Raw genomic sequence first — 19030 nt, forward strand, 5'->3', positions numbered from 1 at the left:
AAAAATTGAAAAATCCACCCAAAACCTAAAAAATTGAAATTTTTATATGAAAAACTTGTTTTACTCATATCTCCTTAAATATGCGTCCTAGAGCGAAAAGGACTTTAATTCGTGACCACCCCCAAAAAATTGAAAAATCCACCCAAAACCTAAAAAAATTGAAATTTTTATATGAAAAACTTCTTTTGCCCATATCTCCTAAACTAAGCGTCCTAGAGCGAAAAGGACTTTAATTCGTGACCACCCCCAAAAAATTGAAAAATCTACCCAAAACCTAAAACAATTGAAATTTTTATATGAAAAACTTCTTTTGCCCATATCTCCTAAACTAAGCGTCCTAGAGCGAAAAGGACTTTAATTCGTGACCACCCCCAAAAAATTGAAAAATCCACCCAAAACCTAAAAAAATTGAAATTTTTATATGAAAAACTTCTTTTGCCCATATCTCCTAAACTAAGCGTCCTAGAGCGAAAAGGACTTTAATTCGTGACCACCCCCAAAAAATTGAAAAATCCACCCAAAACCTAAAAAATTGAAATTTTTATATGAAAAACTTCTTTTGCCCATATCTCCTTAAATATGCGTCCTAGAGCGAAAAGGACTTTAATTCGTGACCACCCCCAAAAACTTGAAAAATCCACCCAAAACCTAAAAAAATTGAAATTTTTATATGAAAAACTTCTTTTGCCCATATCTCCTAAACTAAGCGTCCTAGAGCGAAAAGGACTTTAATTCGTGACCACCCCCAAAAAATTGAAAAATCCACCCAAAACCTAAAAAAATTGAAATTTTTGTATGAAAAACTTCTTTTGCCCATATCTCCTAAACTAAGCGTCCTAGAGCGAAAAGGACTTTAATTCGTGACCACCCCCAAAAAATTGAAAAATCCACCCAAAACCTAAAAAAATTGAAATTTTTATATGAAAAACTTCTTTTGCCCATATCTCCTAAACTAAGCGTCCTAGAGCGAAAAGGACTTTAATTCGTGACCACCCCAAAAAATTGAAAAATCCACCCAAAACGTAAAAAAATTGAAATTTTTATATGAAAAACTTCTTTTGCCCATATGTCCTAAACTAAGCGTCCTAGAGCGAAAAGGACTTTAATTCGTGACCACCCCCAAAAAATTTAAAAATCCACCCAAAACCTAAAAAAATTGAAATTTTTATATGAAAAACTTCTTTTGCCCATATCTCCTAAACTAAGCGTCCTAGAGCGAAAAGGACTTTAATTCGTGACCACCCCCAAAAAATTGAAAAATCCACCCAAAACCTAAAAAAATTGAAATTTTTATATGAAAAACTTCTTTTGCGCATATCTCCTAAACTAAGCGTCCTAGAGCGAAAAGGACTTTAATTCGTGGCCACCCCCCAAAAAATTGAAAAATCCACCCAAAACCTAAAAAAATTTTAATTTTTATATGAAAAACTTCTTTTTATATGAAAAACTTATTTTGCCCATATCTCCTAAACTAAGCGTCCTAGAGCGAAAAGGACTTTAATTCGTGACCACCCCCAAAAAATTGAAAAATCCACCCAAAACCTAAAAAAATTTAAATTTTTATATGAAAAACTTCTTTTGCCCATATCTCCTAAACTAAGCGTCCTAGAGCGAAAAGGACTTTAATTCGTGACAACCCCCAAAAAATTGAAAAATCCACCCAAAACCAAAAATAAAAACTTCTTTTGCCCATATCTCCTAAACTAAGCGTCCTAGAGCGAAAAGGACTTTAATTCGTAACAACCCCCAAAAAATTGAAAAATCCACCCAAAACCTAAAAAATTGAAATTTTTATATGATTTTCTTTTGCCCATATCTCCTAAACTAAGCGTCCTAGAGCGAAAAGGACTTTAATTCGTGACCACCCCCAAAAAATTGAAAAATCCAGCCAAAACCTAAAAAAATTGAAATTTTTATATGAAAAACTTCTTTTGCCCATATCTCCTAAACTAAGCGTCCTAGAGCGAAAAGGACTTTAATTCGTGACCACCCCCAAAAAATTTAAAAATCCACCCAAAACTTAAAAAAATTGAAATTTTTATATGAAAAACTTCTTTTGCCCATATCTCCTAAACTAAGCGTCCTAGAGCGAAAAGGACTTTAATTCGTGACCACCCCAAAAAATTGAAAAATCCACCCAAAACGTAAAAAAATTGAAATTTTTATATGAAAAACTTCTTTTGCCCATATGTCCTAAACTAAGCGTCCTAGAGCGAAAAGGACTTTAATTCGTGACCACCCCCAAAAAATTTAAAAATCCACCCAAAACCTAAAAAAATTGAAATTTTTATATGAAAAACTTCTTTTGCCCATATCTCCTAAACTAAGCGTCCTAGAGCGAAAAGGACTTTAATTCGTGACCACCCCCAAAAAATTGAAAAATCCACCCAAAACCTAAAAAAATTGAAATTTTTATATGAAAAACTTCTTTTGCGCATATCTCCTAAACTAAGCGTCCTAGAGCGAAAAGGACTTTAATCCGTGACCACCCCCAAAAAATTGAAAAATCCACCCAAAACCTAAAAAAATTTAAATTTTTATATGAAAAACTTCTTTTTATATGAAAAACTTATTTTGCCCATATCTCCTAAACTAAGCGTCCTAGAGCGAAAAGGACTTTAATTCGTGACCACCCCCAAAAAATTGAAAAATCCACCCAAAACCTAAAAAAATTGAAATTTTTATATGAAAAACTTCTTTTGCCCATATCTCCTAAACTAAGCGTCCTAGAGCGAAAAGGACTTTAATTCGTGACCACCCCCAAAAAATTGAAAAATCCACCCAAAACCTAAAAAAATTGAAATTTTTATATGAAAAACTTCTTTTGCCCATATCTCCTAAACTAAGCGTCCTAGAGCGAAAAGGACTTTAATTCGTGACAACCCCCAAAAAATTGAAAAATCCACCCAAAACCTAAAAAAATTGAAATTTTTATATGAAAAACTTCTTTTGCCCATATCTCCTTAAATATGCGTCCTAGAGCGAAAAGGACTTTAATTCGTGACCACCCCCAAAAAATTGAAAAATCCACCCAAAACCTAAAAAATTGAAATTTTTATATGAAAAACTTGTTTTGCCCATATCTCCTTAAATATGCGTCCTAGAGCGAAAAGGACTTTAATTCGTGACCACCCCCAAAAAATTGAAAAATCCACCCAAAACCTAAAAAAATTGAAATTTTTATATGAAAAACTTCTTTTGCCCATATCTCCTAAACTAAGCGTCCTAGAGCGAAAAGGACTTTAATTCGTGACAACCCCCAAAAAATTGAAAAATCCACCCAAAACCTAAAAAAATTGAAATTTTTATATGAAAAACTTCTTTTGCCCATATCTCCTTAAATATGCGTCCTAGAGCGAAAAGGACTTTAATTCGTGACCACCCCCAAAAAATTGAAAAATCCACCCAAAACCTAAAAAATTGAAATTTTTATATGAAAAACTTGTTTTGCCCATATCTCCTAAACTAAGCGTCCTAGAGCGAAAAGGACTTTAATTCGTGACCACCCCCCAAAAAATTGAAAAATCCACCCAAAACCTAAAAAAATTGAAATTTTAAATGAAAAACTTCTTTTGCCCATATCTCCTAAACTAAGCGTCTTAGAGCGAAAAGGACTTTAATTCGTGACCACCCCCAAAAAATTTAAAAATCCACCCAAAACCTAAAAAAATTGAAATTTTTATATGAAAAACTTCTTTTGCCCATATCTCCTAAACTAAGCGTCCTAGAGCGAAAAGGACTTTAATTCGTGACCACCCCAAAAAATTGAAAAATCCACCCAAAACGTAAAAAAATTGAAATTTTTATATGAAAAACTTCTTTTGCCCATATGTCCTAAACTAAGCGTCCTAGAGCGAAAAGGACTTTAATTCGTGACCACCCCCAAAAAATTGAAAAATCCACCCAAAACCTAAAAAAATTGAAATTTTTATATGAAAAACTTCTTTTGCCCATATCTCCTAAACTAAGCGTCCTAGAGCGAAAAGGACTTTAATTCGTGACCACCCCCAAAAAATTGAAAAATCCACCCAAAACCTAAAAAAATTGAAATTTTTATATGAAAAACTTCTTTTGCGCATATCTCCTAAACTAAGCGTCCTAGAGCGAAAAGGACTTTAATTCGTGACCACCCCCAAAAAATTGAAAAATCCACCCAAAACCTAAAAAAATTTAAATTTTTATATGAAAAACTTCTTTTTATATGAAAAACTTATTTTGCCCATATCTCCTAAACTAAGCGTTCTAGAGCGAAAAGGACTTTAATTCGTGACCACCCCCAAAAAATTGAAAAATCCACCCAAAACCTAAAAAAATTGAAATTTTTATATGAAAAACTTCTTTTGCCCATATCTCCTAAACTAAGCGTCCTAGAGCGAAAAGGACTTTAATTCGTGACCACCCCCAAAAAATTGAAAAATCCACCCAAAACCTAAAAAAAATTTAAATTTTTATATGAAAAACTTCTTTTGCCCATATCTCCTAAACTAAGCGTCCTAGAGCGAAAAGGGCTTTAATTCGTGACCACCCCCAAAAAAATTGAAAAATACACCCAAAACCTAAAAAAAATGAAATTTTTATATGAAAAACTTCTTTTGCCCATATCTCCTAAACTAAGCGTCCTAGAGCGAAAAGGACTTTAATTCGTGACCACCCCCAAAAAATTGAAAAATCCACCCAAAACCTAAAAAATTGAAATTTTTATATGAAAAACTTCTTTTGCCCCTATCTCCTTAAATATGCGTCCTAGAGCGAAAAGGACTTTAATTCGTGACCACCCCCAAAAACTTGAAAAATCCACCCAAAACCTAAAAAAATTGAAATTTTTATATGAAAAACTTCTTTTGCCCATATCTCCTAAACTAAGCGTCCTAGAGCGAAAAGGACTTTAATTCGTGACCACCCCCAAAAAATTGAAAAATCCACCCAAAACCTAAAAAAATTGAAAATTTAAATGAAAAACTTCTTTTGCCCATATCTCCTAAACTAAGCGTCCTAGAGCGAAAAGGACTTTAATTCGTGACCACCCCCAAAAAATTGAAAAATCCACCCAAAACCTAAAAAAATTGAAATTTTTATATGAAAAACTTCTTTTGCCCATATCTCCTAAACTAAGCGTCCTAGAGCGAAAAGGACTTTAATTCGTGACCACCCCAAAAAATTGAAAAATCCGCCCAAAACGTAAAAAAATTGAAATTTTTATATGAAAAACTTATTTTGCCCATATGTCCTAAACTAAGCGTCCTAGAGCGAAAAGGACTTTAATTCGTGACCACCCCAAAAAAATTGAAAAATCCACCCAAAACCTAAAAAAATTGAAATTTTTATATGAAAAACTTCTTTTGCCCATATCTCCTAAACTAAGCGTCCTAGAGCGAAAAGGACTTTAATTCGTGACCACCCCCAAAAAATTGAAAATTCCACCCAAAACCTAAAAAAATTTAAATTTTTATATGAAAAACTTCTTTTGCCCATATCTCCTAAACTAAGCGTCCTAGAGCGAAAAGGACTTTAATTCGTGACCACCCCCAAAAAATTGAAAAATCCACCCAAAACCCAAAAAAATTGAAATTTTTATATGAAAAACTTCTTTTGCGCATATCTCCTAAACTAAGCGTCCTAGAGCGAAAAGGATTTTAATTCGTGACCACCCCCAAAAAATTGAAAAATCCACCCAAAACCTAAAAAAATTGAAATTTTTATATGAAAAACTTTTTTTGCCCATATCTCCTTAAATATGCGTCCTAGAGCGAAAAGGATTTTAATTCGTGACCACCCCCAAAAAATTGAAAAATCCACCCAAAACCTAAAAAAATTGAAATTTTTATATGAAAAACTTCTTTTGGCCATATCTCCTAAACTAAGCGTCCTAGAGCGAAAAGGACTTTAATTCGTGACCACCCCCAAAAAAATTGAAAAATCCACCCAAAACCTAAAAAAATTGAAATTTTTATATGAAAAACTTCTTTTGCCCATATCTCCTTAAATATGCGTCCTAGAGCGAAAAGATCTTTAATTCGTGACCACCCCCAAAAAATTGAAAAAATCCACCCAAACCTAAAAAATTGAAATTTTTATATGAAAAACTTCTTTTGCCCATATCTCCTAAACTAAGCGTCCTAGAGCGAAAAGGACTTTAATTCGTGACCACCCCCAAAAAATTGAAAAATCCACCCAAAACCTAAAAAAATTTAAATTTTTATATGAAAAACTTCTTTTGCCCATATCTCCTAAACTAAGCGTCCTAGAGCGAAAAGGACTTTAATTCGTGACCACCCCCAAAAAATTGAAAAATCCACCCAAAACCTAAAAAAATTGAAATTTTTATATGAAAAACTTCTTTTGCCCATATCTCCTAAACTAAGCGTCCTAGAGCGAAAAGGACTTTAATTCGTGACCACCCCCAAAAAAATTGAAAAATCCACCCAAAACCTAAAAAAATTGAAATTTTTATATGAAAAACTTCTTTTGCCCATATCTCCTTAAATATGCGTCCTAGAGCGAAAAGGACTTTAATTCGTGACCACCCCCAAAAAATTGAAAAATCCACCCAAAACCTAAAAAAATTGAAATTTTTATATGAAAACTTCTTTTGCCCATATCTCCTAAACTAAGCGTCCTAGAGCGAAAAGGACTTTAATTCGTGACCACCCCCAAAGAATTGAAAAATCCACCCAAAACCTAAAAAAATTGAAATTTTTATATGAAAAACTTCTTTTGCCCATATCTCCTAAACTAAGCGTCCTAGAGCGAAAAGGACTTTAATTCGTGACCACCCCAAAAAATTGAAAAATCCACCCAAAACCTAAAAAAATTGAAATTTTTATATGAAAACTTCTTTTGCCCATATCTCCTAAACTAAGCGTCCTAGAGCGAAAAGGACTTTAATTCGTGACCACCCCCAAAGAATTGAAAAATCCACCCAAAACCTAAAAAAATTGAAATTTTTATATGAAAACTTCTTTTGCCCATATCTCCTAAACTAAGCGTCCTAGAGCGAAAAGGACTTTAATTCGTGACCACCCCCAAAGAATTGAAAAATCCACCCAAAACCTAAAAAAATTGAAATTTTTATATGAAAAACTTCTTTTGCCCATATCTCCTTAAATATGCGTCCTAGAGCGAAAAGGACTTTAATTCGTGACCACCCCCAAAAAATTGAAAAATCCACCCAAAACCTAAAAAAATTGAAATTTTTATATGAAAAACTTTTTTTGCCCATATCTCCTTAAATATGCGTCCTAGAGCGAAAAGGATTTTAATTCGTGACCACCCCCAAAAAATTGAAAAATCCACCCAAAACCTAAAAAAATTGAAATTTTTATATGAAAAACTTCTTTTGCCCATATCTCCTAAACTAAGCGTCCTAGAGCGAAAAGGACTTTAATTCGTGACCACCCCAAAAAATTGAAAAATCCACCCAAAACCTAAAAAAATTGAAATTTTTATATGAAAAACTTCTTTTGCCCATATCTCCTAAACTAAGCGTCCTAGAGCGAAAAGGACTTTAATTCGTGACCACCCCCAAAAAATTGAAAAATCCACCCAAAACCTAAAAAAATTGAAATTTTTATATGAAAAACTTCTTTTGCCCATATCTCCTAAACTAAGCGTCCTAGAGCGAAAAGGACTTTAATTCGTGACCACCCCAAAAAATTGAAAAATCCACCCAAAACCTAAAAAAATTGAAATTTTTATATGAAAAACTTCTTTTGCCCATATCTCCTAAACTAAGCGTCCTAGAGCGAAAAGGACTTTAATTCGTGACCACCCCCAAAAAATTGAAAAATCCACCCAAAACCTAAAAAAATTGAAATTTTTATATGAAAAACTTCTTTTGCCCATATCTCCTAAACTAAGCGTCCTAGAGCGAAAAGGACTTTAATTCGTGACAACCCCCAAAAAATTGAAAAATCCACCCAAAACCTAAAAAAATTGAAATTTTTATATGAAAAACTTCTTTTGCCCATATCTCCTAAACTAAGCGTCCTAGAGCGAAAAGGACTTTAATTCGTGACCACCCCCAAAAAATTGAAAAATCCACCCAAAACCTAAAAAAATTGAAATTTTTATATGAAAAACTTCTTTTGCCCATATCTCCTAAACTAAGCGTCCTAGAGCGAAAAGGACTTTAATTCGTGACCACCACCAAAAAATTGAAAAATCTACCCAAAACCTAAAACAATTGAAATTTTTATATGAAAAACTTCTTTTGCCCATATCTCCTAAACTAAGCGTCCTAGAGCGAAAAGGACTTTAATTCGTGACCACCCCCAAAAAATTGAAAAATCCACCCAAAACCTAAAAAAATTGAAATTTTTATATGAAAAACTTCTTTTGCCCATATCTCCTAAACTAAGCGTCCTAGAGCGAAAAGGACTTTAATTCGTGACCACCCCCAAAAAATTGAAAAATCCACCCAAAACCTAAAAAAATTGAAATTTTTATATGAAAAACTTCTTTTGCGCATATCTCCTAAACTAAGCGTCCTAGAGCGAAAAGGACTTTAATTCGTGACCACCCCTAAAAAATTGAAAAATCCACCCAAAACCTAAAAAAATTGAAATTTTTATATGAAAAACTTCTTTTGCCCATATCTCCTTAAATATGCGTCCTGGAGCGAAAAGGATTTTAATTCGTGACCACCCCCAAAAAATTGAAAAATCCACCCAAAACCTAAAAAAATTGAAATTTTTATATGAAAAACTTCTTTTGCCCATATCTCCTTAAATATGCGTCCTAGAGCGAAAAGGACTTTAATTCGTGACCACCCCCAAAAAATTGAAAAATCCACCCAAAACCTAAAAAAATTGAAATTTTTATATGAAAAACTTCTTTTGCCCATATCTCCTTAAATATGCGTCCTAGAGCGAAAAGGACTTTAATTCGTGACCACCCCCAAAAAATTGAAAAATCCACCCAAAACCTAAAAAAAATTTAAATTTTTATATGAAAAACTTCTTTTGCCCATATCTCCCAAACTAAGCGTCCTAGAGCGAAAAGGACTTTAATTCGTGACCACCCCCAAAAAATTGAAAAATCCACCCAAAACCTAAAAAAATTTAAATTTTTATATGAAAAACTTCTTTCGCCCATATCTCCTAAACTAAGCGTCCTAGAGCGAAAAGGACTTTAATTCGTGACCACCCCCAAAAAATTGAAAAATCCACCCAAAACCTAAAAAAATTTAAATTTTTATATGAAAAACTTCTTTCGCCCATATCTCCTAAACTAAGCGTCCTAGAGCGAAAAGGACTTTAATTCGTGACCACCCCCAAAAAATTGAAAAATCCACCCAAAACCTAAAAAAATTTAAATTTTTATATGAAAAACTTCTTTTGCCCATATCTCCTTAAATATGCGTCCTAGAGCGAAAAGGACTTTAATTCGTGACCACCCCCAAAAACTTGAAAAATCCACCCAAAACCTAAAAAAATTGAAATTTTTATATGAAAAACTTCTTTTGCCCATATCTCCTAAACTAAGCGTCCTAGAGCGAAAAGGACTTTAATTCGTGACCACCCCCAAAAAATTGAAAAATCCACCCAAAACCTAAAAAAATTGAAATTTTTATATGAAAAACTTCTTTTGCCCATATCTTTGAAATTTTTATATGAAAAACTTCTTTTGCCCATATGTCCTAAACTAAGCGTCCTAGAGCGAAAAGGACTTTAATTCGTGACCACCCCCAAAAAATTTAAAAATCCACCCAAAACCTAAAAAAATTGAAATTTTTATATGAAAAACTTCTTTTGCCCATATCTCCTAAACTAAGCGTCCTAGAGCGAAAAGGACTTTAATTCGTGACCACCCCCAAAAAATTGAAAAATCCACCCAAAACCTAAAAAAATTGAAATTTTTATATGAAAAACTTCTTTTGCCCATATCTCCTTAAATATGCGTCCTAGAGCGAAAAGGACTTTAATTCGTGACCACCCCCAAAAACTTGAAAAATCCACCCAAAACCTAAAAAAATTGAAATTTTTATATGAAAAACTTCTTTTGCCCATATCTCCTAAACTAAGCGTCCTAGAGCGAAAAGGACTTTAATTCGTGACCACCCCCAAAAAATTGAAAAATCCACCCAAAACCTAAAAAAATTGAAATTTTTATATGAAAAACTTCTTTTGCCCATATCTCCTAAACTAAGCGTCCTAGAGCGAAAAGGACTTTAATTCGTGACCACCCCCAAAAAATTGAAAAATCCACCCAAAACCTAAAAAAATTGAAATTTTTATATGAAAAACTTCTTTTGCCCATATCTCCTAAACTAAGCGTCCTAGAGCGAAAAGGACTTTAATTCGTGACCACCCCAAAAAATTGAAAAATCCACCCAAAACCTAAAAAAATTGAAATTTTTATATGAAAAACTTCTTTTGCCCATATGTCCTAAACTACGCGTCCTAGAGCGAAAAGGACTTTAATTCGTGACCACCCCCAAAAAATTTAAAAATCCACCCAAAACCTAAAAAAATTGAAATTTTTATATGAAAAACTTCTTTTGCCCATATCTCCTAAACTAAGCGTCCTAGAGCGAAAAGGACTTTAATTCGTGACCACCCCCAAAAAATTGAAAAATCCACCCAAAACCTAAAAAAATTGAAATTTTTATATGAAAAACTTCTTTTGCCCATATCTCCTAAACTAAGCGTCCTAGAGCGAAAAGGACTTTAATTCGTGACCACCCCCAAAAAATTGAAAAAATCCACCCAAACCTAAAAAAATTGAAATTTTTATATGAAAAACTTATTTTGCCCATATCTCCTAAACTAAGCGTCCTAGAGCGAAAAGGACTTTAATTCGTGACCACCCCCAAAAAATTGAAAAATCCACCCAAAACCTAAAATAATTGAAATTTTTATATGAAAAACTTCTTTTGCCCATATCTCCTAAACTAAGCGTCCTAGAGCGAAAAGGACTTTAATTCGTGACCACCCCCAAAAAATTGAAAAATCCTTCTTTTGCCCATATCTCCTAAACTAAGCGTCCTATCTCCTAAACTAAGCGTCCTAGAGCGAAAAGGACTTTAATTCGTGACCACCCCCAAAAAATTGAAAAATCCACCCAAAACCTAAAAAAATTGAAATTTTTATATGAAAAACTTCTTTTGCCCATATCTCCTAAACTAAGCGTCCTAGAGCGAAAAGGACTTCACCCAAAACCTAAAAAAATTGAAATTTTTATATGAAAAACTTCTTTTGCCCATATCTCCTAAACTAAGCGTCCTAGAGGGAAAAGGACTTTAATTCGTGACCACCCCCAAAAAATTGAAAAATCCACCCAAAACCTAAAAAAATTGAAATTTTTATATGAAAAACTTCTTTTGCCCATATCTCCTAAACTAAGCGTCCTAGAGCGAAAAGGACTTTAATTCGTGACCACCCCCAAAAAATTGAAAAATCCACCCAAAACCTAAAAAATTGAAATTTTTATATGAAAAACTTCTTTTGCCCATATCTCTTTAAATATGCGTCCTGGAGCGAAAAGGACTTTAATTCGTGACCACCCCCAAAAAATTGAAAAATCCACCCAAAACCTAAAAAAATTGAAATTTTCATATGAAAACTTCTTTTGCCCATATCTCCTAAACTAAGCGTCCTAGAGCGAAAAGGACTTTAATTCGTGACCACCCCCAAAGAATTGAAAAATCCACCCAAAACCTAAAAAAATTGAAATTTTTATATGAAAAACTTCTTTTGCCCATATCTCCTAAACTAAGCGTCCTAGAGCGAAAAGGACTTTAATTCGTGACCACCCCAAAAAATTGAAAAATCCACCCAAAACCTAAAAAAATTGAAATTTTTATATGAAAAACTTCTTTTGCCCATATCTCCTAAACTAAGCGTCCTAGAGCGAAAAGGACTTTAATTCGTGACCACCCCCAAAAAATTGAAAAATCCACCCAAAACCTAAAAAAATTGAAATTTTTATATGAAAAACTTCTTTTGCCCATATCTCCTAAACTAAGCGTCCTAGAGCGAAAAGGACTTTAATTCGTGACAACCCCCAAAAAATTGAAAAATCCACCCAAAACCTAAAAAAATTGAAATTTTTATATGAAAAACTTCTTTTGCCCATATCTCCTAAACTAAGCGTCCTAGAGCGAAAAGGACTTTAATTCGTGACCACCCCCAAAAAATTGAAAAATCCACCCAAAACCTAAAAAAATTGAAATTTTTATATGAAAAACTTCTTTTGCCCATATCTCCCAAACTAAGCGTCCTAGAGCGAAAAGGACTTTAATTCGTGACCACCACCAAAAAATTGAAAAATCTACCCAAAACCTAAAACATTTGAAATTTTTATATGAAAAACTTCTTTTGCCCATATCTCCTAAACTAAGCGTCCTAGAGCGAAAAGGACTTTAATTCGTGACCACCCCCAAAAAATTGAAAAATCCACCCAAAACCTAAAAAAATTGAAATTTTTATATGAAAAACTTCTTTTGCCCATATCTCCTAAACTAAGCGTCCTAGAGCGAAAAGGACTTTAATTCGTGACCACCCCCAAAAAATTGAAAAATCCACCCAAAACCTAAAAAAATTGAAATTTTTATATGAAAAACTTCTTTTGCGCATATCTCCTAAAGTAAGCGTCCTAGAGCGAAAAGGACTTTAATTCGTGACCACCCCTAAAAAATTGAAAAATCCACCCAAAACCTAAAAAAATTGAAATTTTTATATGAAAAACTTCTTTTGCCCATATCTCCTTAAATATGCGTCCTAGAGCGAAAAGGATTTTAATTCGTGACCACCCCCAAAAAATTGAAAAATCCACCCAAAACCTAAAAAAATTGAAATTTTTATATGAAAAACTTCTTTTGCCCATATCTCCTTAAATATGCGTCCTAGAGCGAAAAGGACTTTAATTCGTGACCACCCCCAAAAAATTGAAAAATCCACCCAAAACCTAAAAAAATTGAAATTTTTATATGAAAAACTTATTTTGCCCATATCTCCTTAAATATGCGTCCTAGAGCGAAAAGGACTTTAATTCGTGACCACCCCCAAAAAATTGAAAAATCCACCCAAAACCTAAAAAAAATTTAAATTTTTATATGAAAAACTTCTTTTGCCCATATCTCCCAAACTAAGCGTCCTAGAGCGAAAAGGACTTTAATTCGTGACCACCCCCAAAAAAATTGAAAAATCCACCCAAAACCTAAAAAAAATGAAATTTTTATATGAAAAACTTCTTTTGCCCATATCTCCTAAACTAAGCGTCCTAGAGCGAAAAGGACTTTAATTCGTGACCACACCCAAAAAATTGAAAAATCCACCCAAAACCTAAAAAAATTGAAATTTTTATATGAAAAACTTCTTTTGCCCATATCTCCTTAAATATGCGTCCTAGAGCGAAAAGGACTTTAATTTGTGACCACCCCCAAAAACTTGAAAAATCCACCCAAAACCTAAAAAAATTGAAATTTTTATATGAAAAACTTCTTTTGCCCATATCTCCTAAACTAAGCGTCCTAGAGCGAAAAGGACTTTAATTCGTGACCACCCCCAAAAAATTGAAAAATCCACCCAAAACCTAAAAAAATTGAAATTTTTATATGAAAAACTTCTTTTGCCCATATCTCCTAAACTAAGCGTCCTAGAGCGAAAAGGACTTTAATTCGTGACCACCCCCAAAAAATTGAAAAATCCACCCAAAACCTAAAAAAATTGAAATTTTTATATGAAAAACTTCTTTTGCCCATATCTCCTAAACTAAGCGTCCTAGAGCGAAAAGGACTTTAATTCGTGACCACCCCAAAAAATTGAAAAATCCACCCAAAACCTAAAAAAATTGAAATTTTTATATGAAAAACTTCTTTTGCCCATATGTCCTAAACTAAGCGTCCTAGAGCGAAAAGGACTTTAATTCGTGACCACCCCCAAAAAAATTAAAAATCCACCCAAAACCTAAAAAAATTTAAATTTTTATATGAAAAACTTCTTTTGCCCATATCTCCTAAACTAAGCGTCCTAGAGCGAAAAGGACTTTAATTCGTGACCACCCCCAAAAAATTGAAAAATCCACCCAAAACCTAAAAAAATTGAAATTTTTATATGAAAAACTTCTTTTGCCCATATCTCCTAAACTAAGCGTCCTAGAGCGAAAAGGACTTTAATTCGTGACCACCCCCAAAAAATTGAAAAATCCACCCAAAACCTAAAAAAATTGAAATTTTTATATGAAAAACTTCTTTTGCCCATATCTCCTAAACTAAGCGTCCTAGAGCGAAAAGGACTTTAATTCGTGACCACCCCCAAAAAATTGAAAAATCTACCCAAAACCTAAAACAATTGAAATTTTTATATGAAAAACTTCTTTTGCCCATATCTCCTAAACTAAGCGTCCTAGAGCGAAAAGGACTTTAATTCGTGACCACCCCCAAAAAAATTGAAAAATCCACCCAAAATCTAAAAAAATTGAAATTTTTATATGAAAAACTTCTTTTGCTCATATCTCCTAAACTAAGCGTCCTAGAGCGAAAAGGACTTTAATTCGTGACCACCCCACCCAAAACCTAAAAAAATTGAAATTTTTATATGAAAAACTTCTTTTGCCCATATCTCCTAAACTAAGCGTCCTAGAGCGAAAAGGACTTTAATTCGTGACCACCCCCAAAAAATTGAAAAATCCACCCAAAATCTAAAAAAATTGAAATTTTTATATGAAAAACTTCTTTTGCCCATATCTCCTAAACTAAGCGTCCTAGAGCGAAAAGGACTTTAATTCGTGACCACCCCTAAAAAATTGAAAAATCCACCCAAAATCTAAAAAAATTGAAATTTTTATATGAAAAACTTCTTTTGCCCATATCTCCTTAAATATGCGTCCTAGAGCGAAAAGGATTTTAATTCGTGACCACCCCCAAAAAATTGAAAAATCCACCCAAAACCTAAAAAAATTGAAATTTTTATATGAAAAACTTTTTTTGCCCATATCTCCTTAAATATGCGTCCTAGAGCGAAAAGGACTTTAATTCGTGACCACCCCCAAAAAATTGAAAAATCCACCCAAACCTAAAAAATTGAAATTTTTAAATGAAAAACTTCTTTTGCCCATATCTCCTAAACTAAGCGTCCTAGAGCGAAAAGGACTTTAATTCGTGACCACCCCCAAAAAATTGAAAAATCCACCCAAAATCTAAAAAAATTGAAATTTTTATATGAAAAACTTCTTTTGCCCATATCTCCTTAAATATGCGTCCTAGAGCGAAAAGGATTTTAATTCGTGACCACCCCCAAAAAATTGAAAAATCCACCCAAAACCTAATAAAATTGAAATTTTTATATGAAAAACTTTTTTTGCCCATATCTCCTTAAATATGCGTCCTAGAGCGAAAAGGATTTTAATTCGTGACCACCCCCAAAAAATTGAAAAATCCACCCAAAACCTAAAAAAATTGAAATTTTTATATGAAAAACTTCTTTTGGCCATATCTCCTTAAATATGCGTCCTAGAGCGAAAAGGACTTTAATTCGTGACCACCCCCAAAAAATTGAAAAATCCACCCAAAACCTAAAAAAATTGAAATTTTTATATGAAAAACTTCTTTTGCCCATATCTCCTAAACTAAGCGTCCTAGAGCGAAAAGGACTTTAATTCGTGACCACCCCCAAAAAATTGAAAAATCCACCCAAAACCTAAAAAAATTTAAATTTTTATATGAAAAACTTCTTTTGCCCATATCTCCTAAACTAAGCGTCCTAGAGCGAAAAGGACTTTAATTCGTGACCACCCCCAAAAAATTGAAAAATCCACCCAAAACCTAAAAAAATTGAAATTTTTATATGAAAAACTTCTTTTGCCCATATCTCCTAAACTAAGCGTCCTAGAGCGAAAAGGACTTTAATTCGTGACCACCCCCAAAAAAATTGAAAAATCCACCCAAAACCTAAAAAAAATTGAAATTTTTATATGAAAAACTTCTTTTGCCCATATCTCCTAAACTAAGCGTCCTAGAGCGAAAAGGACTTTAATTCGTGACCACCCCCAAAAAATTGCAAAATTCACCCAAAACCTAAAAAATTGAAATTTTTATATGAAAAACTTCTTTTGCCCATATCTCCTTAAATATGCGTCCTAGAGCGAAAAGGACTTTAATTCGTGACCACCTCCAAAAAATTGAAAAATCCACCCAAAACCTAAAAAAATTGAAATTTTTATATGAAAAACTTCTTTTGCCCATATCTCCTAAACTAAGCGTCCTAGAGCGAAAAGGACTTTAATTCGTGACCACCCCCAAAGAATTGAAAAATCCACCCAAAACCTAAAAAAATTGAAATTTTTATATGAAAAACTTCTTTTGCCCATATCTCCTAAACTAAGCGTCCTAGAGCGAAAAGGACTTTAATTCGTGACCACCCCAAAAAATTGAAAAATCCACCCAAAACCTAAAAAAATTGAAATTTTTATATGAAAAACTTCTTTTGCCCATATCTCCTTAAATATGCGTCCTAGAGCGAAAAGGACTTTAATTCGTGACCACCCCCAAAAACTTGAAAAATCCACCCAAAACCTAAAAAAATTGAAATTTTTATATGAAAAACTTATTTTGCCCATATCTCGTAAACTAAGCGTCCTAGAGCGAAAAGGACTTTAATTCGTGACCACCCCCAAAAAATTGAAAAATCCACCCAAAACCTAAAAAAATTGAAATTTTTATATGAAAAACTTCTTTTGCCCATATCTCCTAAATTAAGCGTCCTAGACCGAAAAGGACTTTAATTCGTGACAACCCCCAAAAAATTGAAAAATCCACCCAAAACCTAAAAAAATTGAAATTTTTATATGAAAAACTTCTTTTGCCCATATCTCCTAAACTAAGCGTCCTAGAGCGAAAAGGACTTTAATTCGTGACCACCCCCAAAAAATTGAAAAATCCACCCAAAACCTAAAAAAATTGAAATTTTTATATGAAAAACTTCTTTTGCCCATATGTCCTAAACTAAGCGTCCTAGAGCGAAAAGGACTTTAATTCGTGACCACCCCCAAAAAATTTAAAAATCCACCCAAAACCTAAAAAAATTGAAATTTTTATATGAAAAACTTCTTTTGCCCATATCTCCTAAACTAAGCGTCCTAGAGCGAAAAGGACTTTAATTCGTGACCACCCCCAAAAAATTGAAAAATCCACCCAAAATCTAAAAAAATTGAAATTTTTATATGAAAAACTTCTTTTGCCCATATCTCCTAAACTAAGCGTCCTAGAGCGAAAAGGACTTTAATTCGTGACCACCCCTAAAAAATTGAAAAATCCACCCAAAATCTAAAAAAATTGAAATTTTTATATGAAAAACTTCTTTTGCCCATATCTCCTTAAATATGCGTCCTAGAGCGAAAAGGATTTTAATTCGTGACCACCCCCAAAAAATTGAAAAATCCACCCAAAACCTAAAAAAATTGAAATTTTTATATGAAAAACTTTTTTTGCCCATATCTCCTTAAATATGCGTCCTAGAGCGAAAAGGATTTTAATTCGTGACCACCCCCAAAAAATTGAAAAATCCACCCAAAACCTAAAAAAATTGAAATTTTTATATGAAAAACTTCTTTTGGCCATATCTCCTTAAATATGCGTCCTAGAGCGAAAAGGACTTTAATTCGTGACCACCCCCAAAAAATTGAAAAATCCACCCAAACCTAAAAAATTGAAATTTTTATATGAAAAACTTCTTTTGCCCATATCTCCTAAACTAAGCGTCCTAGAGCGAAAAGGACTTTAATTCGTGACCACCCCCAAAAAATTGAAAAATCCACCCAAAATCTAAAAAAATTGAAATTTTTATATGAAAAACTTCTTTTGCCCATATCTCCTTAAATATGCGTCCTAGAGCGAAAAGGATTTTAATTCGTGACCACCCCCAAAAAATTGAAAAATCCACCCAAAACCTAATAAAATTGAAATTTTTATATGAAAAACTTTTTTTGCCCATATCTCCTTAAATATGCGTCCTAGAGCGAAAAGGATTTTAATTCGTGACCACCCCCAAAAAATTGAAAAATCCACCCAAAACCTAAAAAAATTGAAATTTTTATATGAAAAACTTCTTTTGGCCATATCTCCTTAAATATGCGTCCTAGAGCGAAAAGGACTTTAATTCGTGACCACCCCCAAAAAATTGAAAAATCCACCCAAAACCTAAAAAATTGAAATTTTTATATGAAAAACTTCTTTTGCCCATATCTCCTAAACTAAGCGTCCTAGAGCGAAAAGGACTTTAATTCGTGACCACCCCCAAAAAATTGAAAAATCCACCCAAAACCTAAAAAAATTTAAATTTTTATATGAAAAACTTCTTTTGCCCATATCTCCTAAACTAAGCGTCCTAGAGCGAAAAGGACTTTAATTCGTGACCACCCCCAAAAAATTGAAAAATCCACCCAAAACCTAAAAAAATTGAAATTTTTATATGAAAAACTTCTTTTGCCCATATCTCCTAAACTAAGCGTCCTAGAGCGAAAAGGACTTTAATTCGTGACCACCCCCAAAAAAATTGAAAAATCCACCCAAAACCTAAAAAAAATTGAAATTTTTATATGAAAAACTTCTTTTGCCCATATCTCCTAAACTAAGCGTCCTAGAGCGAAAAGGACTTTAATTCGTGACCACCCCCAAAAAATTGCAAAATTCACCCAAAACCTAAAAAATTGAAATTTTTATATGAAAAACTTCTTTTGCCCATATCTCCTAAACTAAGCGTCCTAGAGCGAAAAGGACTTTAATTCGTGACCACCTCCAAAAAATTGAAAAATCCACCCAAAACCTAAAAAAATTTAAATTTTTATATGAAAAACTTCTTTTGCCCATATCTCCTAAACTAAGCGTCCTAGAGCGAAAAGGACTTTAATTCGTGACCACCCCCAAAGAATTGAAAAATCCACCCAAAACCTAAAAAAATTGAAATTTTTATATGAAAAACTTCTTTTGCCCATATCTCCTAAACTAAGCGTCCTAGAGCGAAAAGGACTTTAATTCGTGACCACCCCAAAAAATTGAAAAATCCACCCAAAACCTAAAAAAATTGAAATTTTT

The sequence above is a fragment of the Haematobia irritans genome, chromosome 5 (assembly GCF_050003625.1).
Source record: "Haematobia irritans isolate KBUSLIRL chromosome 5, ASM5000362v1, whole genome shotgun sequence".
NCBI classification, from domain to species: domain Eukaryota; kingdom Metazoa; phylum Arthropoda; class Insecta; order Diptera; family Muscidae; genus Haematobia; species Haematobia irritans.